Source organism: Lepus europaeus, chromosome 3, assembly GCF_033115175.1.
Source record: "Lepus europaeus isolate LE1 chromosome 3, mLepTim1.pri, whole genome shotgun sequence".
NCBI lineage: Eukaryota > Metazoa > Chordata > Mammalia > Lagomorpha > Leporidae > Lepus > Lepus europaeus.
This window is the reverse complement of record NC_084829.1, coordinates 8,301,400-8,328,954: the sequence shown is the minus strand read 5'-3', so window position 1 is coordinate 8,328,954 and position 27,555 is coordinate 8,301,400.

Below are 27,555 nucleotides of genomic sequence, written 5' to 3'. Positions count from 1 at the left end.
GACAAAAGCCCAGCCTGCTATAGTCTGCTGGCTGACGTGGACTCAGTGCAAGGCGGCTACATCCAGCCACAGGTGCTCTTGCTCTGATGGAAGTCCAATGAACTATGGCTCAGAACTCCACCTCATGCTAGAGCAGGTCTAGAGCAGCTACTGTGCAGCTACTGGCTTGAGGCTGGGTAACCTTTAGGATTTGCCCATCGTTGAGTTTTAGCAGCCCAACCTTATAGTCCCATGGTCCTATGGTTCCTTGCTGTCTGTCCTAGGTTTGTGGAAGGGTGATAAAGGCAGCCCCTTGACCATCCATACTGGCACTAAGCTGGGTGTTACCCAGTACAGTCACTACAGCCTACAACGTCTCAGGGGTGCATACCAAGCCCCCTTGAGTCTAGTGGTGATACACATCAGAGCACAGCTCTCCACCTGATGCCAGGACATGTCTAGAGGCTCCATTTTCAAACACCTGCCTAAGGGGTGGAGACCTCTGGGCTTCATCCAGTGGTGAGTCTCGTGGGTTTCAGGACTCTGAGCTCCAAGGCAAGCTCCCAAGCTCCCTCGCATGCCCTACTCTCTAGCCACTGGAGTCTCACACTGGTTTTTTTTTTTTTTTTGGCCAGTGGTTGGGGAGGGGTGGCAGAAATAGACCCCTGGCCACCTGGCTAAGAGGGTTCAAATATTCAATCCAGGTACAGTCCTGGGGGTAGGGGCCATGAGACCCTGTATGACTCAGTTTTATTACAGTGGGCCTGGCACTTGGAGTTTTAAAAATATTCCTCACATTTGCTTTATGTTACCAGTATATTTTCCTTTATGTGTCATCACTATTCTAAATTTCTGGGCTGTCTGTTCTAATCATTGTGTTTCCAGTGGCAGCTGTTTCCAGTTAACTCCTGTTCTTTTGCAGTCATCATGTACCTAGCACAGTCATTAGCAGTCTCCCACCAACCTTTCTTCTTACTGCATACGCACTGTACTCCCTCCTCCACTTGTTTCCACTTAGCTACAAGGTTAAGGCAGCCTCAGTCTCCTCACGATGTCTCACTTCGGGGTATTATTTTATTTTTTGCTAGAATACAAATGTCGGTCTGTTGTAATTTCTCTCTCCCTCTCCCCTTTCTCTCCCCTTCCTAGTTCCTCTGTGGTTGTTTGGGCCTGTGCTAGTCCATCTTGGCAGGAACCAAGACTAATTAAAAAGTGAGTTCCTCCAATTATTTGTCTTAATGATTTATACTCATTTGTCTCAGATTTGCTGTTCTGACACATGTAAATGATCGTTTGCTGGATGCTATCGTAATTCAATTTATTTTAGAAATATTTGTTTGGTTGCCAGTGTAAATTGGTCAATTCAGATTTAGAGAGTAAAGTTTATAATATGCTGCAATTCGAATATGAATTTCAAATTTGATGGAGGAAAAGTTAAGGATGGAAATATAAAATAGGATTCAGTCTTAATAAACAGAAATATAGATTGATTATTATGACTAATTAGGTAAGGATGCTTTTAAGACATACACATAATTGTTTGAGATTAGGAAGCTTTACTCCACCTTAAATGTTTGATTATTTGAGAGTATACCAACTCATATGCTTTATGAATTCCCCTAATTCTATCATTTATACAAAATCCTGTGAAATTGGGAAGGAATAGGTTGTCTTTTGCAGACATGGAAATAGGTCTCTGGGAGACAAAAGAGATACCTGAAGTCCCCCCGGAGCAAATGACAAGATGGCCCTGGTCAGCTTCTTTGAGCCTCAGTGCCGATGCCTGTGCCATAACCCAGCATTCCAGACCCTCGTGCCTGCAGCACCAGATGAGGACTGTCACCCTCTCTAGCTGTTTATGGTCTCCCAAATGACTCAACACTGCCGGTCCTCTCTGGCTCACTTAACCTGGACTGAAACATTTTTCCAGAAAGGACTTTTATGGGCAATCCTGCTGGTGTACCTATTAACCTGTCTAAAGAGACTGGCCTCCTGAACCTGGCTGTAGGGTGGTGTGCAGAAAGGGGTTATCTGCTCACGGTTCTTATCAACCAAATCTCCCTGTGATGAGGGAGAAGGCCTTGTTACAGGTAGTCACTTCGGGTAGTCCGTCAGTAGATTATGGGACTTAGTCACAGACACAAGTGTTTAGGGTAGGTGCGACGTGGGGTGGGGATAGAATCAAAACACCAATCAGAACGCGAGTCTCAGTGTAAGGGAGTTACTGGGCAAGGAGGCAAGGCCAGTCTGCTCAGAAAACATCACTGGCATTAGAATACAAACAGAAACTTAATCAGAAGGAGGAAAAGATAGAGAATGTCATCTCCAATATCAAGGAGATCCAAACAGAATTTGGCTTGCTGAGCTGTGAACTCCAAGGTCAGTTTGTCTCCCCTAGCGAGAGATCCAGATGGGATTAAACCTAAAGCTCTGTAAGGGTTAACGGTCACTAACAATGAATTTTTTTTTTTTAATTTGGGAGCAAGGTCAGAAGTTATACTTGATTTTATGTGACTCTCCATGTTAGCTGGAAGCATTGTTACCAAAAAGAAGGATGAGACTAGGATTAAGGATCAATATTTCAGAATTGTTATTAGTAATGTGATGAGATTTAGCATCAGCTGCTTCATTTCAATATTTCATTCTCCACATTGAAAAAGGGGTGATTAAAAACAGCTTCATTGAATTGAATTTTTTTCTTATGACATTTGCATTAATAAGTGGTTAATCATTTGAAATCCAATATGCAAGACTCAAATTACTTGATCCTAAGCTTTTATGAGCACATGCCTTCAATAGTTTTATGGTTTGACTACTCTTCGAAAAAATATGACAGTTCAAATGATGTGGTTATAATGTCAGAAGGCTTTTTTATAACCATATAAACATAGACTTTTCCTAGATGACAGAACCCTATCAATAGTTCAGCTATCTCTATTTTAAAGTGATGTTGACAAAAATCTATTCAAATTAATAGTCCCATCTAAATGAACTGGCTTTTCACAAAGGTTGATAATAGCAACCCATGGGTCTACATAATTCCTCCTCCGGAAAGTTGAAAGTTTCTACAGTTGTAACAACCACTGAAAAATCGGCAAGCTTTCTCTTTCTGTGTTCTTTGTCCATTGATATTCCAGTGACACACATTAACAAAATATGTAAGAAGCAAATGGCAGGGCTTTCAACAGATACCCATGCGTGTGCTCCTAGCTCCTTCGCAAGGAGCCTTGAGCAAATTATTTATCTTGTTTTCTTTATGAAGAAAAGTGGAGTTAGAGCACCTTTCTTTGCAGAGTGATTTTGAAAATCAAGCAAAATAATGCAGATAAAAGAACAGCCTGTTTTGCCAAATGATTGGGGTATAAGCATCTATTTTAAGAAGTTAGGAAACGGGGCCGGCACTGTGGTGCAGTGGGTTAACGCCCTAGCCTGAAGTGCTGGCATCCATATGGGTGCCGTTTCTAGCCCCGGCTGCTCCTTTTCCAACCTTGCTCTCTGCTATGGCCTGGGAAAGCAGTGGAAGATGGCCCGAGTCTTTGGGGCCCCTGCACCCACATGGAAGACTAGGAAGAAGCTCCTGGCTCCTGGCTTCGGATCAGCGTAGCTCCAGCCGTTGCAGCCACTTGGGGAGTTAACCATTGGATGGAAGACCTCTCTCTCTCTCTCTCTCTCTCTCTCTCTCTCTCTCTGCCTCTCCTCTCTCTGTTTAACTCTGACTTGCAAGTAAATAAATAAATCTTAAAAAAAAAAGTTAGGAAAAAATATTCAGCAAATGAAGGTCAAAAAATAAAGAAGTAAATAATAAGAATAAACTGGCACAGTGGTTAATCCTCCGCCTGTGGTGCTGGCATCCCATATGGGCACTGGTTAGAGTCCCAGCTGCTGCTCTTCTGATTCAGCTCTCTGCTGTGGCCTGCGAAAGCAGATCATGGCCCAAGTCCTTGGGCCCCCGCACCCACATGGGGGACCTGAAGGAAGCTCCTGGCTCCTGGCTTTTAGATCAGCCCAGCTCCAAACATTGCAATCATTTCGAAAGTAAACCAGCAGATGGAAGACCTTTCCCTCTGTCTCTCCATCTCACTGTCTGTAACTCTACCTCTCAAATACATAAATTAAATATTTTTTTAAAAAAAGGAGAATAAGGGGCTGGCGCTGTGGTGCAGTGGGTTAACGCCCTGGCCTGAAGTGCCGGCATCCCATATGGGTGCCAGTTCTAGTCCCAGCTGCTCCTCTTTCAACCTTGCTCTCTGCTATGGCCTGGGAAAGCAGTGGAGGATGGCCCAAGTCCTTGGGCCCCTGCACCCACGTGGGAGACCCAGAGGAAACTCCTGGCTCCTGCCTTCAGATCAGCGCAGCTCTGGCCATTGCAGCCATCTGGGGAGTGAACCAGCAGATGGAAGACCTCTCCGTCTCTCTGCCTCTCCTTCTCTCTCTGTGTAACTCTGACTTTCAAGTAAAACAAATTTAAAAAAAAAAAGTCTTTAAAACAAAAAAAGGAGAATAAATTAGGTAGACAAAATAAAAACACGCAGTAGAAAATTTAAGACAAGTTTTGGTTCTTTTTAGAAAGATGATTAAAATTAACAAATATCTAACTTGACTGATCAAGAAATTAAGATAAAAAAACTATTAAATGGAAAAATAAATATTACCAAATGTCCTATGATATTTTTAAAAATAAGAATATTGTTAACATTGGCTCAAAACACTTATGCCAGTAAATCTGAGAATTTAGATGAAATAAACAGATTTCTTAAAAAAATAGTCTTCCAAACTGACTTAAGAAGATACAAATTCTTTTTTTAAAAAGACAGATGTATCCATAATTCAAAGCTTTAAAAAAAAAAAACCTGCAATCCAGATGTCTTTCCCAGTGAACTCTACTGAACATTTCAGAAAGAACTCCAATCATGGCAAAAACATTTGTAGAGAATACAAAAAAAGATAAACCTTTCCCAATTCTTTTGTGAAAGTAGCATAATCCAGAAAGCAAATCCTGGCCAAGACATTCTGAGAAAGGAACATTATTGGCCAGTCTCTTTTATGGACATAAGCACAAATATCCTAATAAAACATTAGCAAACCAAGTTCAGTGATACATGGACAGTGCAGTAGATCATTGCCAAGTTTAAAACCTGTAAGAATTAATGCAGGCTAACACTGAAAACTCAATCTATGTAATCCACCACATTCATACAATAAAAGCATTCAGGATGATCTCAATAGGTCCATAAAAACTACTTGATAAGAAACAATATCAATTCTTGCTGCATATTCTTAGCCAACTAGTAATAAATTGCAAAATACCTACATAAAGCCTACTTCAAGCATGGTACTTAACTGTAAGTCTTAAAAGCATTTTCTTTGATTTGGGGAATGAGTAGGTATTCCTATTATCAATACATCTATGCACCATTGAATTGGAGGTCCTCAGCAGTTTAGAAATACCAAGAAAAACAAAAACTATAAGAAAAACACTGTTTTTTTATTTGATCAAGGATCCAAAACCAATCCCTGGAGCAAGGACAGTCTATTCAATAAATGGTGCTGGGAAAACTGGATTTCCACATGCAGAAGCATGAAGCAAGACCCCTACCTTTCACCTTACAAAAAATCCACTCAACATGGATTAAAAAACTAAATCTATGACCCGACACCATCAAATTATTAGAGAGCATTGGAAAAACCCTGCAAGATATAGGCACAGGCAAAGACTTCTTGGAAAAGACCCCAGAAGTACAGACAGTCAAAGCCAAAATTAACATTTGGGATTGCATCAAATTGAGAAGTTTCTGTACTGCAAAAGAAACAGTCAGGAAAGTGAAGAGGCAACCGACAGAATGGGAAAAAATATTTGCAAACTATACTACAGATAAAGGGTTGATAACCAGAATCTACAAAGAAATCAAGAAACTCCACAACATCAAAACAAACAACCCACTTAAGAGATGGGCCAAGGACCTCAATAGACATTTTTCAAAAGAGAAAATCCAAATGGCCAGCAGACACATGAAAAAATGTTCAAGATCACTAGCAATCAGGGAAATGCAAATCAAAACCACAATGAGGTTTCACCTCACCCTGGTGAGAATGGCTCACATTCAGAAATCTACCAACAATAGATGCTGGAGAGGATGTGGGGAAAAGGGGACACTAACCCACTGTTGGTGGGAATGCAAACTGGTTAAACCACTATGGAAGTCATTCTGGAGATTCCTCAGAAACCTGAATATAACCCTACCATACAACCCAGCCATCCCACTCCTTGGAATTTACCCAAAGGAAATTAAATTGGCAAACACAAAAGCTGTCTGCACCTTAATGTTTATTGCAGCTCAATTCACAATAGCTAAGACCTGGAACCAACCCAAATGCCCATCAACAGTAGACTGGATAAAGAAATTATGGGACATGTACTCTATAGAATACTATACAGCAGTAAGAAACAATGAAACCCAGTCATTTGCAACAAAACGGAGGAATCTGGAAAACATTATGCTGAGTGAAATAAGCCAGTCCCAGAGGGACAAATATCATATGTTCGCCCTGATTGGTGATAACTAACTGAGCATCAAAAAGGAAACCTGATGAAGTGAAATGGACACTATGAGGAACAATGACTTGATCAGCCCTTATCATCACTGTTGATGTACAATTTAATACTATATCCCTTTTAGTATTTTTGTTTGTTCTACTTAATACCATTGGTTGAGCTATGTAATTAACACACAATTACTCTTAGGTGTTTAAAGTTAACTGAAAAGTGATCTCTGTTAAATATAAGAGTGGGAATAAGAGAGGGAGGGGATGTACAATTTGGGACATGCTTAAGCTGACTTGCCCCAAGTGGTGGAGTTAGAAATGTACCAGGGGATTCCAATACAATCCCATCAAGGTTGCATGTACCAATACCACCTCACTAGTCCAAGTGATCAATTTCAGGTCACAATAGACCATAATGATAGGTCTAAGAGTCAAAGGGATCACATAAACAAGACTAGTGTCTGCTAATACTAACTGATAGAATTAAAAACGGAGAGAATGATCCAACATGGGAAGCGGGATACACAGCAGATTCATAGAATGGCAGTTGTCCTAAACAGCACTCTGACCTCAGAATCAGCCCTTGAGGCATTCGGATCTGGCTGAAGAGCCCATGAGAGTAGTTTAGGCATGGAAAGCAAAGATGCTCTGGCAAAAAAAAAAAAACAAAAACAAAAACAAAAACAAAAACAAAAACAAAAACCTAAGTGAAAGATCTCTGCGAGTGAGATCCCAGTCAAAAGAATGGGCCATCAAAGAAGGAGGTACCTTTTTCTGAAGGGAGGAGGGAATTTCCACTTTGACTATGGCCTTGTCAAAATAAGATCAAAGTCGGCGAGCTCAGAGGGCTTCCATGGCCTTGGCAACTCATAACTAGCGTCTGGGGAGATTGCTGACACCTTAAGCAAGAGTGTCAATTTGTTAAGTCAACAACAGGAGTCACTGTGCACTTACTCCCCATGTAGGATCTCTGTCCTTAATGTGTAGTTCAATGTGGATTAATGATATGACTAGTGCTCAAACAATAGTTGGCAATTTGTGTTCTGTGTGGGAGCAAACTGATGAAATCTTTACTTAATATATACTAAATTGATCTTCTGTATATAAAGATAATCGAAAATGAATCTTGATGTGAATGGAATGGGAGAGGGAGCGGGAGATGGGAGGGTTGTGGGTGGGTGGGAAGTTATGGGGGTGGGGGAAGCCATTGCAATCCATAAACTGTACTTCGGAAATTTATATCTACTAAATAAAAGTTAAAAAAAAAAAAAGAAAAACACTGTTTTTACTCACAAATGACAGAACTGTCTGTATGCAAATCCAAAAGAATCCACAGATAAGCCATTAAATTAAAAACGATTTAGCAAGGTCTGTGGGTACAAGATCAAAATACTTTTAAAAAATCAATTGCATTTCTGCACACTAACAATAAATAACTAGAAAAATGTAAATTTAAAAGTGAGCCTATTCTATTTCACAATATAAAATATAAAATACTGTGAAATCCTTTGAAAATATAAGAAAAGAGGTGTAAGAGCCCTGCTAAAAACCTATAAGCGGTTTATTGAAGAGTCAAGTACCTATATGAATGATGATATATCCATGCTTCTGTGTTGGCAAATGTGATGTTGTGAACTGTCATTTACCAAATGGTTTCTGTATTCAATTCACTTCTTCCTTGCCTGTGTGTGTGTGCACATGTGTGGGTGTGAAAATTAGCAAGCTGATTCTAAAATATTTAAGGAAATGCAAAGGGCCAAAATAACTAATGATCTCTTGAACAAAATGGTGGGTAGGTGTGTTGTACCCAGTATCAACATTTCTGATAAAGCTACAGCAATTAATGCAGTATACTATAGTGCAAGAGACAAATAGACCATTGGAATATCACAGAGCGCTCAGACACTGGACTGCCATAGACTGCTCAGACACAATGTACACACATGATTTGTTTGACACATCATAAAGATGGGACTGCAGATCAGTGGGGAAACTTTTTTTTTTTTTTCAGTAAATGAGGTTGGACCAGTTACATGTGAAGGCTATGGAACTTGGCCTAAACTTATAAATTACAAATGAAAGGTTAAATATAGCTTTTAGAAGATATGAAAGAAAAAAAAAATAGAGGTTTTCTGAGAAGGACAAAAAAATTAAAGAAAGCATTAACTATAAGAGAGGGGACTAACTGTACTATTATCAAAATTCATCTTATCATGAGAAAGCAACAGAGAAGTCCAAATTGAGGTTCATTCTACAAAGCAGCTGAACAGTCATCCAAGTCGTGACTTCCTATATTAGACTGGGAAAAAAAGAGAAATGTCTGTGATATATATGAGAGGTCTTTAAAAATTTGTAGAAAATGTATATTATTAAAAAAAACCTATACAGGAGGGTTTTTCAAAATCTACTGAAACAAACTTATCTTTAAATTTCATTTTCCGTGAGTTTTTGAAGTACTCTGCTATGTATAATGGGATGATAGGAACGAATTACCATAATCCACAGCAGCAATAATGACTCTTCACATACTATTCCATGAAAGATCAGAGATCCAGAAAATGTGTGAGGTGTATGACTGCAGGAAGCCAAAAACTGTAACAAGCCAAACAGTCCATGAGTGCATGCTTTGATGACAAAATTATCCAGAAAGGCAAGGAAGTGATCATGTACGTGACAGGTAAATTCAGGTAGTGGCAGCGCAGTGTGCAGGGTGCGCGTCTGGGGTGCAGGCAACATTTTGCATCCCCGTGGCTCTTGGAGATAAGTCATTCAGCTGTACTGTTTTTCTTGGGTACAGTTTTCTGTGTGTATTATTTTCCACATTGAAAGAGTTTTCTGGCCGGCGCCGCGGCTCAATAGGCTAGTCCTCCGCCTTGCGGCGCCAGCACCCCGGGGTTCTAGTCCCGGTCGGGGCGCCGGATTCTGTCCCGGTTGCCCCTCTTCCAGGCCAGCTCTCTGCTGTGGCCCGGGAAGGCAGTGGAGGATGGCCCAAGTGCTTGGGCCCTGCACCCCATGGGAGACCAGGAGAAGTACCTGGCTCCTGGCTTCAGATCAGCGAGATGCGCCGGCCGCAGTGGCCATTGGAGGGTGAACCAACGGTAAAGGAAGACCTTTCTCTCTGTCTCTCTCTCTCACTGTCCACTCTGCCTGTCAAAAAAAAAAAAAAAGAAAGAAAGAGTTTTCTAAAAGAGGAAATGGGGCAGGAGAGGGAATGTTGGGGGAGGGAAGCAATGTTCTTTCAAAGATGGCACACCAGCTCTCCAAAACCCGGGAAATCCTAAATCGATCTGTGCTTAGTTCTTTGTCTTAAATCTTGTTTTCCTCTTCTGGGAAAAGATCTATATCTTCCTTTTGGATTTTTAATAAATTTTTAATAAAATACATTTTTAATAAAATGTATCATTTTTAATAAAATTTTTAATAAAATACAAAGCTTTCTTTTAACGGTGCTTTCTCTTAAATGGAATATCTTTACCAAGCTCAAGGTGCACACTGAAACAGTTGTTGTCACACATCCACAAGTAACTTCCATCCTCAAGTGCCTACCTACATACACATACTTGTTTTTTAAATGCTTCTTCAAAGGCTGTGCGTTTGACTTTAACGGATGTGTTCAGTCATTAGATACTTTATCACATGAAGCATTAAGGGTTTTCCGTTTAGAAGACAGATCTGAAACACCAGCCTTATCTTTCTTGAGTTTGCAATTTAAACATAAAATCTTGCCAGAGTTGCATCCATTAAAATAAAGTGGTCTCGGAAATTAAGCACTAATTTCCCTTTAAATGGCCATTCGGGGTTTGTTCTTTCTAATTACCTCTGTAATGAAGTGGCCAGTGTTGTGGTAGGAAGTGATTTCAAAGGCAGCCATCCCTTATTATGAATCATATACTTTATTTTCTACTCTAATGGCAGTCGGCCTTAGTTATAGAAAATACATGGGCAAACTCCATCTCTGCCAAGACAAAATAGTTTTGGAATAGGAAATCATGCTTTCGTCTCAGAGTAGGCTTTCAAAAAATTCACTAATGCATAAGTGAAGAGAAAAACCATTGTATTCTCACTTCAGGATCATTTCTGACCTTGTTCATCTATTGCTTTCAGCAACAGGGTTTCATTATCTTCAAACCCTCAATATGAACATCATCTGATAAGGACAACTCGTATCAAAATAGACATCAAATACTATAAAAATATTAATTTTGTGAGGCTTGATCTAACCACTCACTTCCCTACCACTGATCATGGCATCTACCCTGCTTTCAACAGAGACAGCTGCCCCTTCTGTCTCCTGTCAGAGTGAGACTTGGCCAAATTATTATGCTTTCATCGGTCCAAAAGGAGTTTCTTTTGAAAGAAATTATTTATTCAAGAGAGAGAGAGAGAGAGAGCGCTCCTAATTGCTGATTCACTCCCCCCAGATGCTTACAATAGCCAGGACTGGGCAAGGCCAAAGCCAGGAGCCGGGAACTCAATCCAGTTTTCCTGTGTAGGGAGCAGGGACCCAACCATTGAAGCTACCACCTGCTACCTCCCACTGTTCAAATAAGCAGAAAGCAGAGACAGGACTCGAACCCAGGCACTTTCATAAGGAAATGTAGGCATTCCAGCAGCCATCCTAACACCTAGGCCAAATGCCCATCCCAGGAAGTTTTCTGTTAGCTGGGATCATATCGCATGTGGACTTCCCACCCTCTATGTCCCCTTAAATGATTTCCTGTCAAATAACTACAACACACCACTGTTTCTTGCCTGTGAATCATGGCTTGGTAACACTCAGAGGTGTGCACAGAACTGGAGCCGCATTATTAAACTGCTTCTGTGAATCTGAACTTCAAAATAGGGATAAGCATGGACCCCAGTCTTGGGTGTCAGTTATCAAATTTAAATAGAAATGCATTAGTAAGTGAGCTATTAAGATTTCTGATCAGGAGCCATGCTGGGGTCAGCAATTTGAACCACTGGATCAGCTTATTTTTCTTCCCTTTCTTTTACCTGAAATCACTTTAGCCAAAAAACATTATAGGGAAAAGACACACATGGGCGCTAACTCTAAGCCTCAGGTGCAGCAGAGTGACCTGGGTGTCATTAGCATCTGAGAAAGGCCAGGTTTGTGGCTTTCTGAGCCCTGTCCTGCACTGCTGATGGCTTCACTCAGTGTTTTCTGGGGACTCTGTTCCAGAACACTCGGTCCCTTGGGTGCAAATGAGGGCCAAATAATTGTAACCTCTTATCTATTATTTATCAAATACTTAACAATGTTCTAAAAACGTCCTATGGATTGCTTAACTGAGTTGTTTTTTTTAACTTTTTAAATTTTTAAGGATTTAAAATAATATAGAAAATGTAAAGAGCTCATTGAGCACACATACATTTAACCATTTTTATCATTTTGCCCTCTTTAATGTAAATATTATGCAAATAATAATACGTAAATAAAATGTAAATATTATGTATTTGCTCATGCGTATTATTTTGGAAGGCAAGGGTGGATGCACTAATACCACATAACATGAGATTTGTGATAAAGGTCCTAAAAGGAGCAAAACAGAGTATACTGTGATGAGAGGGGTACAATTCAGTGAAGGCAACACTTACAAACATCTGTATTCCAAATAGGATGGCATCCACACACGTTTTAGATTAGAGCACAGATGGCAGCAGAAAGACCTTGGAGTTGGGTTTTGCCCTTTGGGAGTAGCAGGACTTTCAGCTGTACATGACTGCACAGATGCCCCTGGATGACGGGGAGACTGGAAGGGGAGCTGGTGAAGAAGATATATATTTACAACAATGCAGATTAGACTTGATGAGGGCTCTATGGGAGAGGTATCGGGGGGGGACTTTGATATTAAGGAGACAGAGCAGTAAGAATGAATATGTGGGTGTGAGGAGGGAGAGAAGGAAATGGAGAATGACTCCAAAGTAACTATGTATAACATTGGGAGGTGCAGAGAGCAAGGTGTGAGCAAGGTGAATTTACTTGGGTGCGTGTTGAGATTGTGTTTTTCTGTGAGTCATCCAGGCAGAATGGTCCAATCCAAAGAGATGGGATTTATGTTTCTGCAGGTCACAATGGTCTGTGCCAGAGATGAAGTCATCAACGTAGAGATGGTAGGGGAAGATGAGTGAGTGAGATCACCTAGGAGACACCATGCCCACTGACCCAGGGAGAGAGCTCTGAGAAACACCAGCAGCTAATGGGTAAGCAGAAGAAGATATTCCCCCAAGGGGTCTAAAAACAACTGGAAAGGAAGAGAGAATCAGGAGGCTGGGGTAGGCAAGAGAAAGGAAATGTTATGTTCTGGTGAAGAATGTCCCCAAGTATTTTCCTTCCTCATTCCTGAAGCATTTTAAAAAGTCATAAAAGAAAATGAAATTGTGGGCATATATCTTCTAACTTTGAAATATTAAAAATGTAGCTGAGTTAAATCAATCTAATGATAATGGAGTGCCAAGTAAGAATTAATTTAAAAATTGCCACATTCAACTTCCCAGCACTAGAGTCTACGAGAAGAAATACCGCTGGCATCTCTGACATGATTTAACACACCATCATGGCTTATGCATTTGTGAGCTTCTAAGAGGAAAAGTAAAGCAATATAATGTGCATCCGCCTTCAATGGGAAGACCTGAATTTAAATATGAGTCTTGCCACTCACCAGCTGTGGACAAATCAGTTAATGGCTCTGAGGCCCAAGATGTCTGAGATGGCAAATTCTTAAAATTAAAGGTGTTAACTGTGATATTTAATAATTTAATTAGTGTTCCACAACTCTTTTCTATTCATGGCGTTCTCCTAAATACTAGAAAATTCGGTAGCATTCTAGAGATTGGTTAATATTTTCTTTTAGCATAACACTTGCTTAGAGGTAGCACATACACGCCTATGAGACAGTAGAAGTTCTTTCCTTCCCTGTGAAGATTCTGGGGCAAATTGAATGCAGAGAACCTCTTAACTGTGACCATTTTAAGTGCAATAATTTCAGTGCAACTTAACATTTTAATCAGCTCGTCGATTCCATTACAAATTGAGACTCTCTGATTCTTGACAGAAGCATAACATTACAGCTGTCTTCTTCCCCACCCCCACCCTTCCCAGTGTGCTAATATCTCACTGCAGCTGGAAGGTGACCTCTCCATTATATCGTAACCCTGAATAATAAATAATGGCAAATGCCTAAGGCCCATCACAACAGCATTACGCTCTGTCCTCTCCGAATTTCCATGCTAAAGAAGCTGGCAGTCCATTTGTTACCTCAGTCATTTTGAAGGGATGCAAAAACGATCATTTCATTCTTAGAAATGATCGAATTGAAAGCAAATACATAGCCCTTGACACACTTGACTGGAACGTGGCTTGTTTTTATGGTTTTTCTTTTTTGCATAGGCTTATTGAAGCTCAGGCATAATGTAGTAAAATTCACTCTTTACCATATGCCATTCTATGAATTCAGACAAATATATGCGGTAATGTAACACAGAGCCCCATCACCACAAAGGGACAAGTAGTAGCATCCCCTCTGCCCATCAACTCAATAATGCTTCCAGATTCTACAGTTTTATCTTTTCCGGCATGTCATATAAAATGGAATCAAACAGTACGTATAGCTTCTTGAATCTGGCTTCTTTTAATTTGCAGAACGTATTTGAAATTTACTCATATTTTGGAGTATATAGCAGTGTGTCCCTTTTCATTCCTGAGTAGTATTTCATTGTGTGGCTGTACAGTTTATCATTTTACCTGTTGATGAACATTTGGGGTATTTCCAATTGGTTATGAATTAAGCTGCTACAAGCACTTATAAGCATGTTTTATGTAAATATGTTTCATTCTTCTTAAATCACTGGGAGTGGGATTTTTGTGATAAGTATATATTTAACTTTGTGAGACATTTCCGAACTATAAACTTCCCAAGTGGTGTTCCCGTCAACAGTCTGGGACAGTTCCAGTTGCTCTGCATCCTCACCAACACTTAATACTGTAAGGTTTTAATTGTATTACTTTTTAAATTTTTATTAATATAAAGAGAACAGATTTCATATATTTCATAGGTTTTTAAGCTGTAGAATTCTAATAGGTATCAAGGTGGCTCATTGCAGTTTTAATATGCATTTCCCTAATAGTTATTATGTTATCTTTTCATATACTTATTCTCCATATGTATATTTTCCTTTTTTTAAGATTTTATTTATTTATTTGAGAGGTAGAGTTACAGACAGTGAGAGGGAGAGACAGAGAGAGAGAGAGGTCTTTCTTCTGTTGGCTCACTCCCAAGGCTGCAACGGCCGGAGCTGTGCCGATCTGAAGCCAGGAGCCGGGAGCTTCTTCCAGGTCTCCCATGCTGGTGCAGGGGCCCAAGCACTTGGGCCATCTTCTGTGGCCTTCCCAGGCCATAGCAGAGAGCTGGATCAGAAGAGGAGCAGCCGGGACTAGAACTGGTGCCCATATGGGATGCCAGCACTGCAGGTGGAGGATTAACCTACTATGCTGCAATGCTGGCCCCTCATTTGTATACCTTCTTTGGTAAATTATCTAGTCAAATCTTTTGCCCATTTTGAATTGAGTTGCTTCCTTATTGAGTTTTACAAGCTCCTTATATATTCAGGATAACAAACTTTTTATTAGATGTATATTCTGCAAACATTTTCTGCCAATGTGTGGCTTGTCTTCATTTTCTCAACAATGTTCTTCAAAGAGAAATAGCTTTTAATTTTGATGAACTCAGCTAGCGGAGCGGGTAAAGCCGCCACCTGCAATGCTAGCATCCCATATGGGCACCAGTTCAAGTCTCGGCTGCTCCACTTCTGATCCAGCTCTGTGCTATGGTCTGGGAAAGCAGTGGAAGATGGCCCAAGTCCTTGGGCCCCTGCACCCAAATGGGAGACCCGTAGGAAACTCCTGGCTCCTGGCTCCTGGCTTTGGATCGGCTTAGCTCTGGTCGTTGCAGCCATTTGAGGAGTGAACAAGCGGATGGAAGACCTCCCTCTCTCTCTGTGTAACTCTGACTTTCAAATAAATAAATCTAAAAAAAAAAAAGAATGGTAAATTCTTTTAAAAAAATTTTGATGAACTCCAATTTATCACATTTTTCCTTTTGTTGATCATGCCTAAGGATCATTATCAAGAAATCTTGGCTTTGCCCAAGGTCACAAAAGATTTTCTGATAGAATTTGTTTTGTTTTGTTATTGTTTTTAGGTTTTACATATATAAGTCTATTACACTTTTTGAGATAATGTTTCCATATAATGTGAGGTTTGGGCCAAAGTTCATTGTTTTGCCTATTGGATATTCAGTTGTTCTGGTATCATTTGTTGGAAAAGTTATTTCTTCCTCCACTTAACTGCCCTTGCACCTTTTGTCAAAAATCAATTTATCATATGCACACCTCTAATTCTGTTCTGTCTGTAATGTGTCTGTCTTCTCGCCAGTACTACATGATCCTGAATCTAAGAACTCGGGCAGTGTGAGTTCCTATGCTCTTGTTCTACTTTTCCAAAATTATTTAGGCTGTTCTAGTTAATTTACCTTTCCACATACATTTTAAAATCATCTTGTCAATTTCTCTTATAAACTGTTACCGGGAGCAGGGGAGCAGGGGTAGCATTATGATGTAGGAGGTGAAGCCACCTTTTGTAATACCAGCACTCTATATTAGAATTCCAGTTTGAGTCCTTGCTGCTCCACTTTCATTTAGGCTTCTTGCTGATGCGCCTGGGAAGGTAACACAGATGGCCCAAGTGCTTGGGCCTCTGCCACCATGTGGGAGACCTGGATAGAGTTCTTAGTTCCTGACTTCAGCCTGGCCTAGTTGACTGTGGACAGACACTTGGGGAATGAATCAGCAAATGAAGTTTCTCTCTCTCTCTCTCCCTCTCCCTCCGCTGTCACTCTTTTAAATAACTTTTTTAAAATGTCATTGGGATTTTGATTAGATTGAGAGGAATCCATAGATCACTCTTGGAAAATAGTCATAAAAATATTAACGTTTCTGATCCACAAATACTGTAAATATCCATGAATACTGTAAATATCTCAGTGTTTAGGTATTTTTGAATTTCTTTCATCAAAATTCTATAGATTTTAGCATACATATTTTTAAAAGATTTGTTTATTTATTTGAAAGGCAGAAATAGAGGAGAGAGAGACAGATCTTCTACCCACTGGTTCATTCCCTGAATGGCTGCGATGACTAGAGTTGGGCCAGGTTGAAGCCAGGAGCTTTTTCCAGGTCTTCAACCTGGGCACAGGGGCCCAAACACTTGGGTCATCAACCACTGCCATCCCAGGTGCATCAGCAGGGAGTTGGATCAGAAGTGGAGCAGCCTGGACTCAAACCTGCACCCATATGGAATGCCAGCACTGCTGGTGGAGGCTTAGCCTTCTGTGCTGGCTCCTAGCATGCATATCTTGCACATGTTTTCAGATTTTTACCCAGATATTTGGGGTACGGTTCTAATATTTACTTCTTGAAATTTGAATTTTCAGTTGCTCATTGCCATATAAAGAAATATAGTTGATTTTTCTATATTGATTAGGATTTTATTTTCAATTACAAATTTCCCCTGGATATTATAAGTACTACAGAACAGTGGTCCTCAAATATTCAAAATCACTCATAGACTTATATCTATCCAAATATGCAGATTCCCTGGCCTCCTCCCCAACAGGTTCTTGTTTCATAGTTCTGAAATAAGATTAGAAATTTATATTTAAAAAGATCCCCTTAATTATTTTGTCTTCAGGGAGGTTTAGGAATCACTGTTAAGCATTTGTGAACATAAAGTGTTTAATAGATAAAGCAAATATGACAAGTAATGTAATTCATTTCCCACACTGACGTTGCTAACCTACATTTATCATGCATTTTCAGTTGAATTTCTGGTGATGGATTTGCACTGATATAATTGGTCTGAAATTTAACCTTTCCTTTTTAGCCAATGACACATATTTGTTGGAAATTTCCAGATCACTAATAGGAGTTAGAAGCTCATTAAAAGTTAATCAATGGCCATGCTTAGCACGATTAGGAAAATATTGCTAACTATTAGAAAAGAGCGTGTAGGGTTACTTTGAGGAGAGGGCAATAAGGGGGACACTGATTGAGAAAAAGTAATGAAATTTGGTTAAACTCTAGAGTGCTTTGCCAAGATGAGGATGGCAATGAAGGGACTGGTGAGAGGCCAGCGTCATGGGTAGTGGGTGAAGCCACCGCCTGCAATGCTGGCATCCCGTACAGGCACCAGCTTGTGTCCCAGACGCTCCTCTTCTGGTCCAGCTCCCTGCTAATGGTCTGAGAAAAGCAGCAGAAGATGGCCCAGGTGGTTGGGCCCCTGCTATCCTGGTGGGAGACCTGGAAGAAGCTCTTGGCTCCTGGCTTCCGCCTGGCCCAGTGCGAGCCATTGTGATCATCTGGAGAGTGAACCAGTGGATGGAAGTTTTGTGTGTGTGTGTGTGTGCATGTGTGAGAGAGACCTCTCTCTCTGTAACTCTGCCTTTCAAATAAATAAACTTAAAAAAAAGGGGGGGAGGACTGTTGAGTTAAAGTCGTGTTTAAGATGGGTAAGTTTGGTGGGCAGGGGCACTGTGCTATCTCTTAGAGGAATCCTACAGTGGGAATTGAAAACTGACCTTCCAGGATCTGAAAGAACAAAGAAAGCCATGAGGAGGCTATTTCTCATGTTCCCTCTGCCCACAGGCCGGCTTCTTGCCTCTCTTCTCATTTTTTTCTGCAGACTGTCTTTCTCGGCTCACTCTCAATACAGACTGTCACTGAAGGGCCTACCTTCTAAGTCTCCAGGGCCCCAGAAGTCACACAGATGCCCAACCAACCAAGAAGCTCTTGGGTCAGGCTAAGAGATCACCTAACTTGCACTAAGTGACAGCTCCTTAATACTATTGACTGATGGGGGCTATGGTCTTCTGAGGAGGGGAAGGACTCTTAGAGAAAGACATTGTGCAAGACATGCAGTTTGATTAACATCTGCCACATATGGAATCCCCTCCCTGAAGTGTAAAAGATGGCCGTATCATGACATATATGACATGATATGTTTCTACCGTGTAATTCTGTGACAACATCATCCAAATTCATTTTTGAATTGTTTAATCCACTAAGAAACAGTATTTGCTGTTAACTCTAAAGCTAGTAAAGAAAATATCCCATCCTGGACCCACAGAGCTTAAATTTAGACTCTCCTTTTTTAAATGAGCATTAAGGGAATGATATTGACAGAATTAAAATGAAACTACTTCTAAATAAACCAGCCCGCTACATCATGGCACAGCGGGAATGAGGCCCCTAACTTGGATTTCATTCTGTTTTGTTCTTCGCTACTCCTCAGATGACAGTGGTTTCCAGAGCACAAGGCTTGGCATTACAGAGGTGCCTGCATTGAAGAGTGGAAGGAAGGTTGAGTAACATGGCAGCTGCTCTAGAACCATGGGAACCAGCATCCATGAGGGCTCATCAGGCAACACATGGGAAACACACATGAAAAATCTGTGCGAGGGTTTCCAAGACATTGTGCACAGAAGCAAACTGATCTGTGACTTCCATTCTCCCACAATGTTTTGAAGTCCACTCACACGTTCTCTAGAAATAAATGTCAGAGCCGGCGCCGTGGCTCAACAGGCTAATCCTCCGCCTTGCGGCGCCGGCACACCGGGTTCTAGTCCCGGTCGGGGCGCCGGATTCTGTCCCGGTTGCCCCTCTTCCAGGCCAGCTCTCTGCTGTGGCCAGGGAGTGCAGTGGAGGATGGCCCAAGTGCTTGGGCTCTGCACCCCATGGGAGACCAGGAGAAGCACCTGGCTCCTGCCATCGGAACAGCGCGGTGCGCCGGCCGCAGCGCGCTACCGCGGTGGCCATTGGAGGGTGAACCAACGGCAAAAGGAAGACCTTTCTCTCTGTCTCTCTCTCTCTCTCACTGTCCACTCTGCCTGTCAAAAATAAAAATAAAAATAAATGTCAGAGTTATAGAAACTGCTCACTGCAGAATAGGGCACCACAGTGTTCGCTACTTCACTTTATAGGAGACGAAATTGAGGGCTCTGGGAGCCGTGCAAACAGTCGCAGGTCGTTCTCTAAGTTACTGAGCACTGTATATAGGCACCCGTCTCCCAGCTGAACTTTCTTCTGTAAAACTCTGTTTTCTCACCTAAAAGCTCTGGACAAGAGAGAAATCATGAAAGTGAGCTTTTAAAAACTGAACCGGTTTTTTCTCCATGAAGAAACAGGGCTGAGCAGAGTTTCTTCAGCTCTTACCTTGCGTCTGACGGCCACGTCAATGAAGCTATAGTCCTTTCCTTGATTAAACCTGTCTTTGCCATCTAACAGGACTTGTGTCCTTATAAGAGGAAAAGGTGTCTCCAGAGACCACAGAAGTGTGTTTTTGTGAAGAAAAAGAAGAGATGATCAGCTGGGAATAAACGATGGGAACCAGAAGCCTTTCTCCTCACCTCCCCACTCTAAGATGAAAGTCACCAGCACCATCTCCTCTCCCCGCCATGTGCACACAGAGGAAAGCCAAGTGAAGACCCAATGAGAAGGTGGCCCAGAAACCAACCCTAGCACCTGGATCTTGGACTTACGTCTTCAAGAATTCAAGAGAAAATGGATGCCTGTTGGTTAAGCTTCCAAGAATGTGACCTCCCATTGCAGGAGCCTGGAAAACAGATCTAATGAGCAAGACTGTGTAGCGTGTTGTGAGATACAGAAGTGTTTTCTGAACTATGCGTGGCACCTCGAATGAAAGAGATAGCAAGCACACCTGCAGATCTTATTGCAATGTATATTTTTAAATTTATTTATTTTCATTTTATTTGAAAGACAGAGATAGACAGACATATTCCATCCACTGATTCACTCCCCAAATGTCCACAACAGCTGAGGCTGGGTCAGGCTGGCTCAGTCTGAGTCTTCCGTGTGGGTGGCAGGGACCCAAGCCATCAAACCATCACCTGCTGCCTCCCTGGTGCATATTAGCAGGAAGCTGGAATCTGAAGAAGAGCTAGGACTCACACAGCCAGCCGCAGTCTGATACGGGATGTGGGTATTCCAAACAGCATCTTTTTTTTTTTTTTTTTTTTTTTTTTTTTTTTTTTGGACAGGCAGAGTGAATAGTGAGAGAGAGAGAGAAAGGTCTTCCTTTTTGCCATTGGTTCACCCTCCAATGGCCGCTGCAGCCGGCGCATCTCGCTGATCCGAAGCCAGGAGCCAGGCGCTTCTCCTGGTCTCCCATGTTGGGTGCAGGGCCCAAGCACTTGGACCATCCTCCACTGCCTTCCCGGGCCATAGCAGAAAGCTGGCCGGGAAGAGGAACAACCGGGACAGAATCCGGCGCCCCAACCGGGACTAGAGCCCGGTGTGCCGGCGCCGCAAGGCGGAGGATTAGCCTGTTGAGCCACGGCGCCGGCCCCAAACAGCATCTTAGCCACAGTGCCAAACACACAGGCCAGTAAATATTTTTCTTTTTAAGATTTTTATTTATATATTTGAGAGAGAGTTACAGACAGTGAGAGGAAGAGACAGAGAGAAAGATCACTCTCCAAATGGCCACAACGGCCAGAACTGCACCGATCCAAAGCCAGGAGCCAGGAGCTTCCTCCGGGTCTCCCATGTGGGTGCAGGGGCCCAAGGACTTGGGCCATCCTCTACTGCTTTCCCAGGCCACAGTAGAGAGCTGGATCAAAAGTGGAGCAGCTGAGACTCGAACCAGTGCCCATATGGGATGGCAGCACTGCAGGCGGAGGATTAACCTAATCTGCCATGGGGCTGGCCCCAATATTTTTCAAAGTTCGTTTTCACTCCCCTGTGTCAGCCTCTTTAAATATTACTGGGGAATAATACATATAAGTGGCTCCTTCTATTATAAAACGTTTTTGGCAGATTTCTTAAAACAATCTTGAACAATTTGCTAACATTTGCTAACATTTCCCCATTTGATCACCTTTCATATTATTTTTTCTAACACTTCTTTGGCAATTTCAAGTATTGTGACTCTTTGTCTATTTTTCTTAATTTCAAAAGTACTGTGTTTTTATAAAGTCCTATTCTAAACTTTACATTATAAATAGTCAATGGCACATTAGATTAATTTTAATGTTATCTGATTTTTAGGATTTCCTAAAAATGAATTTTTTTCTGTTAAAGAAAGTTTATTGTCTCATCTTAACTGAAGATTTATATAATTTTTTATTTGAAAGGCAGAGTTACAGAGACAGAGGGAGAAAGAGAGATCTTCCATCCACTGGTTCACTCCCCAAATGGCCACAATGGCTGAAGCGGAGCCAGACCAAAGCCAAGAGCCAGGAAATTTACCTGGGTCTCCCATGTGGGTGCAGGGGCCCAAGAAGTTGGGCCATCTTCCACTGCTTTTCCTGGGTGCATTACCAGGGAGCCAAATTGGAAGTGGTGCAGCCGGGAATTGAACCGGTGCCCATACAGGATGCTGGGGTTGAGGTGGCAGCTTAATCCACTGTGCCACAATGCCAGCTCCTATGCAGACCTGACTTCTACGATACTAGAAAATTGTGACTGGTAACAGTTAACTTACATCCCCTGGAATATATAAAATCTCTAAGTAACAGATTTTCCATTTTACCAATACATTCCAAAGTAATAGAGAGAGTTAACTATTATTTGCATTGTCCATCTCTGGGAGGTTTGTGTGAGAAAGCTTTCAGGTCATTTACAGGCTGGTAAACTGAATGCCAAGATTGTGTGAACTTACTCCACCCCTACTCTTTTGTGCATTTCCATTTTCCATTATTATTGTTACTCAAATACTCTTAATTGATTGGAAGGAAGATGATGCCCATGGACTTTTCACAGTTCTAATATATTGCCTGGTTAAAGTGACTCCAAAGGTTACTGAACTTATTAATAGAGATTTAAGAATAAATAGGTGGGGGGGGGTGTTGACGCTATGGTATAGCAAGTTAAGTCATCACCCGTAGCACTGGCATCCCATATGGGCACCAATTTGAGTCCAGGCTGCTCCACTTGCTCCAGCTCCCTGATGGTGCACCTGAGAAAGCAGTGGAAGATGGTCCAAGTCCTGGGGCTCCTGCATCCATGTGGAAGACTGGGATAAAGCTCCTGGCTCCTGGCTTCAGTCTGGCCCAGCCCTGGCTGTTGGGACCATTTGGGGAGTCAATCAGCAAATGCAGGACTTCTCTCTCTCTCTTTCTCTCTCTGTCTCTCCCTCTCTGCAACTCCACCTTTTAGATAAATAAATAAATCTTTTTTTAAAAAAAAGAATAAATAGGGGGAACACACCAGTTATGATGCTCAGGTTCACTTGAGCACATTTTATTTAGTACAAGAATTTAAATGTAGCAGAAATTAGAGCAAGACTGATTATTTGAGAAAGATGGGCATTACTTGAGATTATTAAAGACATCTCATTAATTTTCTGCTTGTCATCATTATTGACGTTTCTTAATTGGAGAGTATGACTTTAAGCACCCCCATTCACACAGCCTGGTCTTATTATTTTGACAACATATTATTGTGCACATGATACTCAGGTCAAATGGGTCTCACAAAACTGAACGCCAGGATAAGAACCTGAACCTACTGACTACATTACCTTTCACATGAATCGCAAACTCCTTGTGGAAATGGAAGCTTCCCTTCCCTTCCTTCTATTTTCACGTTTTACCTTTATGGGAGGCTGTGCTCTAGCCAGAGCTGCTCTCATTTTGTTGTTCAGTTAACATGGTGGGATTTGGCTCCTGCCACTTCCACAGTGAAGTCAGGATTCTTTAGTGTGGTTTCTCAGCTTCTCTGCCCAACCAGGTCTGCCTCACTGCTGCCTGGTGCCTAAGCCTTGCTCCAGAAGAGCTTCCTTCTTGTCTCTTCCTGCTTAGCCTCTCACCAAATGATTCGATCTGCCTGGAATGCTCCTCCCCTTCTATTACCTCAGGCTAATTCTTTCTTGGCTCATAATTCCTCTTGCCTTGAGATTCCTCTAAGCATGAACAACTCTAGGAAACTTGTCTTTGTCTGACTGTTTCTCCTCTGCCACCCCCTGTAGGCCCCCTCTGAGGTCAGTTATCTCATGGGTAATTCTAACATGGCATTTATCCCACTGCGTTCCACAGTCTACTACCTCGTCTATAACAGGGACCGTATCTTTTGTCTTTTTGGCTCCATCACCTAGAACAGTGAGTGAAACAGTGAATATTGATTGAATTCATACACAACGTTGCACCCTGGCTTATGTTCATCACCATGATCCAAAATCTCTTTCCCCACCCATCTCACTCTCTCTTGATTACCAGGGGATCAGTCCAGCTCCATCCCTCTCTGAGTTCCTTTCTCTTCTGATTTTGTATCTCTAGCTATTTATTTTGTGAAAGTGTAACATACCTAACTCCAACTAGAAGACCTTCTAAGTGGAACTACATCTTCAAACTTTTGTACAACCTCATGCTTGGCATAAAGTTTTTAGCACTCATTGATTTGCCAGATAAGGGAATAAAACACTTTGAAAATAGGGTGGAGGATTGACTCCTTCAAAATAATAATCATCTGTACAAGGCTATGGTACTATTTTTAAATAAAATAGTTTCCTTTATTTAATGGAAGTGCAAACGCCATCATCATTGTCATCGTCATCCTCACTGTCATTATTATTTTTATTATTTGCCAAATAAGACACATCTATCCTGAAGCCAAGAAAAGCAATAAGACTAGTGACATGCGTTGAGTGCATTTATTAGTCAGAACACTGGTCTATTACATGCCCATGTCTTTAATATGCATGAAACAATATTCTTGATGCAACAGATGATTAAAGAAATATATTAAAGCATTCACTCTGAATGAAAATACATGGACAAGGTGATTCCCAAGGCTCAGAGCAACTACAGGGACGAATAGAAGCTGAAGTAGGTCATTTCTCCCCAGAGAAATTCTGTGAAGATTGCTTTCAATTTGGAGTTTCAGATCTAAGAAGTTGCAACAGAGAGAGGTGAAAAATAAGGGCTTCTTCCTATGCATGCCATGGTTTTATTTTATTTTTTTTTCTTAGAGTTGGGGAGGTGGGTTAAAAGAGAGCCCTTTCTTTTCTCTCCTATGAAGACCACTCATTGATAACACTGTCACAGGAAGGCTCCATTGTCAAAGTGCCAGGAGTCTCCATTTACCACGCTAGATCGCTCATTAATAGCTAGGGCCCTTCGCTGAGCCACTTCACCTTTGGAAAAAATTGGCAAACAGAAATTGCATACATTTCATATGTATAATGTGTTTTTGAAATATGTGTACTTTGTGGAATGGCTAAACTGAGATAATTAACATATGCACTACCTCACACATGAATACTTTTTCTTTGTTGTAAGAACACTGAACATCTACTTTCTAAACAATTTTCAAGAATGCAATCCCTGTTAAGTATAGTCGTCATCATCTGGACCTTTCTGAACCTTAGTGTTTTCAACTTTCAAATGGGAACAGTAATATCTCTGCTTACCTCCTATTGTTGTGGGTGGAGTGGGACTGGGAGAACAAATACAATAGGAAGTTAGAAATGTTCGAAGGCAAAGCAATGAGATTAATTTGTCCTAACAGTTTGGACTACCCCAAACTCAATTTTCATAACATACCTATACTACATTATAATAGCACCAGGGCCAGCACTGTAGCTTAGCATGCAATGCTAGCATCCCAGATGGGCACCAGTTCGTGTCCTGGCTGCTCCAGTCCCAAGCCAGCTCCCTGCTTATGCTCCTAAGAAGCAGCAGAGGTTGGTTCAAGGGCTTGGGCTCCTACACCCATATGGAAGACTTTGACGAAGCTCCTGGCTTTGGCCCTGGCTACTGAAGATATTTGGGGAGTAAATCAGCAGATGGAAGATGACTCTGTCTCTCCCTCTCTCTAACTCTGCCTTTTAAATAAATAAAAAAATCTTTTCTTTAAAAATATAAAATAAAGAATAGCACCAGTTTGTGCTTAATTCAGGCTGCAAGCAAGATCTGTTCTGCTTATCCAGAGACCAAACAATTATTCTTAGGTTTGCTAACATCTTTGGGAATTTAAAGTCTTAGATTGTATTCTTTCATCCAGTCAGCAAATGTGCATCAGTTACCTGGTATACACAGCCATTTGAGTAGGTTTGAAATAGAATTTTCCCAGTCTCCAGAATCACGTCCCATATTTGAAGACATACTGTATGCACAGGTGTCCAGTTAATTAAAAATCCACCTGCTGTGGTTGTGCTGAGCAGGTGGTGGTAAGGCGGGGGGCAGGGGGTGCAGAGTGCAAATCAGGAGGCTGGAGGACAGAACATTTTGAGCTGAAACTAGGAAAGACAATATATTGGTCTACTGGGGCTGCCTTAACAAAGCGCCATGGACTGGCAGGCTTAAACAGCAGTCCACGTCCAAGTCCAAGATCAAGCTTCAAGTCCGAGATCAAAGTGTCAGCAGAGATGATTCTCTCTGGTGCCTCTCCTTGGCTGTCGATGGCCTTTTCTCCTGTGTCTTTACATGGTCTTGCTCTGTGTGTGTCTGTCCTGGTCACCTCTTCTCTAAAGGCCACTAGTAGTAGCACTGGCTCAGGGCCCACTCTAATACCCTCACTTACCCTTAATTATATCTTCAGGGACCCCATCTCCAAATAGAGTGACATTCTGAGATGCTAGGGAGTAGGACTTCAACATGTTTTGAAGCAACGCAGTTCCACCCCAAACAGAGAGGTGTACTTTGAACATTTAGAGGGAGCGGATGGAAGATATTCCAGGCAAAGGAAGGGCGTAAAGGCAGAGGGTGCAAGGGTGTGTTCAGACACTGAGAAAACCTACCTAACATAGCTCAAACTAGCGTTATGCTTCACAGGCACCAGAAGTTACTGTTCTATTTACTCCTCAACAAAATCTTGCAGGAAAGATATAAAAAATGCTGCGATTTGACTGGATTCCCTCTCACCACAAGTTTGTTCTACAGAACTGCTATATGTGCTGATCATTTGGGCATCTTGCTCAAACGCAGAGACTTGTACAGGAGGTTTGGAGGTGGGCCTGAGAATCAACATTCCTACTAAGCTCTTTGAATGGCATTGGTGCTGCTGGTCTGTGACCCGACTCCAAACAGCAAGGGTGCAAAGGACAGGCAGATCAGAGCAGTGGAAGGCTGCGCTGAGAACAAGACCACAAGATCAGACTTGGGGCTGTGGTGTTGTCATGGATCATGGCTCAGATTAAGTGTCATCTTGCAAACATCATGCAGTAGTGATATTTTTCCACTTTACATTTTAAAAGTTAATGAATTTGGTGCAACCGTCTCCATTAAAGTTTTTCTCCCATAAAATCCTTAACTAAAATAAAAATACAAGCAGTCATAAATTTCCAAGAAAAAGACAATTCGGAAACAAATAAGTGTGATTAGTTTCATAATATGTTTTCATGAGAGAGACATTCATGTTTGTGATTTCTGTATTAAATGCAATGGGAACCTTTCCTTCTACAATATTATTATAAGGAGTTTAATGAAATTACATTGGTAATTTATCAGAAGCACCCAGATTTGCAGGTAAATAAGCTGAAAATTACCTTGTCCAAAGAAGAGAACCACTGAGGTTTATGGCCCATGGTGTAATTTGGTGGAAGTAGTACTTGGGGAGGCTGCAATGGGGGCTTATGCAGGATGCATGCAAAGAAGAGGTGTTGAAAGCACTCAGCATGAGATTGGAAAGTTCTGAGCAAGAGTGATAATAGAAAGAAAGGATGGAGGCTGAATGGTCCAGTTTCCAGGCCTGCACTCAGTCTGAGCTCATATTCAGGCCTTGCATTTCAAAGGCATGAATGAAGTACCACCTGGCCACACTTATCAAGAGATTTCAATTAAGAAACTGACGCCGGGGAAAATTGCTTCCAAAGATGTTAAGGAACATTAACAACTCATGGTTAGAATTAACCTGGGAAATGAATATATTAGAAATATCCTTATAAGTAATTGTAAAACTGCTTTCTAGTTATCTCAGACGAGGGCACAGAAAAAGGGATGTGAAAGGAGTCAGAAGACGTAT